Here is a 2,359-nt window from a genome sequence, read left to right as displayed (position 1 = left end):
CAGGCTAGTCTCAAACTCCTGACCTCAAGTGATTCGCCCTCCTTGGCCTCCCAAAGAGCTGTGATTACAAGTGTGAACCACTGTGCCTGGCCTCAAGTGGATACTTAAAATAGCAACGTCATTGGAATATCACATTCATATTTGATGAGTGCATTGGTTAACTTCTGCTGCAATATGCCATGTAACAAACCAGCCAAAGCTCAGGAGCTTAAACAATTATTTATTCTTGTTCCTATATGGGCAGGTCAGATGGTGCTGGGCTGGGCCAGGCTGGGCTTGGCTCCAGACTTTGGATTGGATCTAGGTTTGCTCCACAGGTATCTTATCCTCTGGCTGATTCTTTGGTGATGGCAGAATAGCAAGAGGGTTGTCCTGCAAGATAGTGTAGAAATGTTAAAGTGTCAAAGCATGTCATATACTGTCATGTTTGCTATCATCCTATTGGTCAAGCCCACCATCAACAGAGTGGGGAAAATATTGCACCTATGGTAAGAGAGGGAGGGTAGTGAACATTTCTTGAATGAAAGCGGAACTTCACAGGCAGGGTCGGCAAATAACTGTAACACACAGACCCCAAAGTGGCTTAATGCAATACAAGTTTATTTTATTTTTTGATTTTTGAGATGGAGTCTTGCCCTGTAGCCCAGGCTGAAGTGCAGAGGCATGATCTCCTCTCACTGCAACATCTGTCTCCCAGGTTCAAGCAATTCTCCTGCCTCAGCCTCCCGAGTAACTGGGATTACAGGCATGCACCACCACACCTGGCTAATTTTGTATTTTTAGTACAAATGGATGGGGTTTCACCATGTTGGCCAGGCTGGTCTTGAACTCCTGACCTCACATGATCCACTCGCCTCGGCCTCCCAAAGTGCTGAGATTACAGGTGTGAGCCACTGTGCCCAGCCTACAAGTTTATTTTCTACTCATGCAGCAACATTCTATGCTGATGTTGCTGGTCAGGCAATTCTTTTCTATGCAGTGACTCAGGAACTCAGGCCCCTTCTCTCTTATTACTCTTCTCTCCTCTAGGTCCTTGAAGTCCACACCATCCAGTCAGTGGACGGGGAAAGAGGAAAGGCTAGAGGCCCACACTAGAGTTTTTATGGACCAGGCTTGGAAGTAGTCTCCAATACTTTCGTTCTCATTTCTTTAGCCAGAGCTCGTTCACTTGGTTTCACATAACTGCAGAGGAGGCTGGGAAATATAGTCTAGCTGTCCCTAGGAGAGAAAGAAAGCAGGGTTGGGTGGTCTTGGAGTGGTCTCTGCCATACACTGTTGAAGGATCTGCTAAATAGAAAGTAAAAATAACCAGATTTTCAGAGACAATGACTCTTTGGAGGGTTTCACTGGCACTTGACATCTTTTCAGTTGCAATGCCAATAATTGTTTAGGTATTATTATAATACATTCCCAGGCCCCACCATTGACCTGGGTGTAGGAATATTCAATTGTACCAATTTGGACCCATGGTGAACTTCCATTCCAACTTCCCTTTATTGAGAAAACAAAGGAGTTGACTTCTAAATATAGCTATGGAGACATATGTTTGGTGACTGAGTGAGTATGCAAGACTCCCAAACAAAGGAGCTTTAAGGGGACTTGCAGACAGACATTCCTTATTCTTGCTCAGTGCAACCCTGTGGCCCATCTCTACCACAGCAGGCAGCCTCTTTGGCATTCATTGCTGAAGGACAATGGTCAAATTTATGTCTCAGCCAGTCCCATGGGCAGTGGTTTTAAAACATCTTCATATTCTTTGACATTTTCCCACCATTTCTTGGGTACAGACTGGCCTTAGTGACTTTATTTTAGTGAATAACACATGGAAGGAATGATGCCTTTGTGACTTCTGAGGCTAGGTCGTAAAAGACCACATGGTTCTTTCTGACGTTCTTTCAGGATACCTCCAAGTTGTGAGAAAACCAAGCATCTACAAGGAAAGGCCACATGTTGGCATTCCAGCCACAGCCTCAGCTGAGGTCAGAGCCAATAGCCAGCATCAACCACTAACCACACAAGTGAAGGAACCTTCGAAGCTTCAAACTGCCTCAGCTAATGCCAAGTGGAGCACAGATGAGTTGTCCCTGCCTAAATTGCAGACTCATGAGCAAAATAAATGTAGTTGTTTTAGGACACTAAGTTTGAGAATATTTTGTTACACAGCATTAGATAACTGGACCACCATGAGGTAGATATATTATAACCTGGTGATTCCAGGCACTCAGATCTCATTTGGGGATTTTTTTCCTACATACTTAATGTAACACACATATACTTATTCAATAAATGTCTACTGAATGCTCACAAAATATCTGGGAGCATTCTGGCTGTGGAAGATACAATGAAACTCTCCAGTTAC

This window comes from Mandrillus leucophaeus, unplaced genomic scaffold, assembly GCF_000951045.1.
Source record: "Mandrillus leucophaeus isolate KB7577 unplaced genomic scaffold, Mleu.le_1.0 Scaffold1184, whole genome shotgun sequence".
Taxonomy (NCBI): Eukaryota; Metazoa; Chordata; class Mammalia; order Primates; family Cercopithecidae; genus Mandrillus; species Mandrillus leucophaeus.
This window is presented reverse-complemented; position numbering follows the sequence as displayed.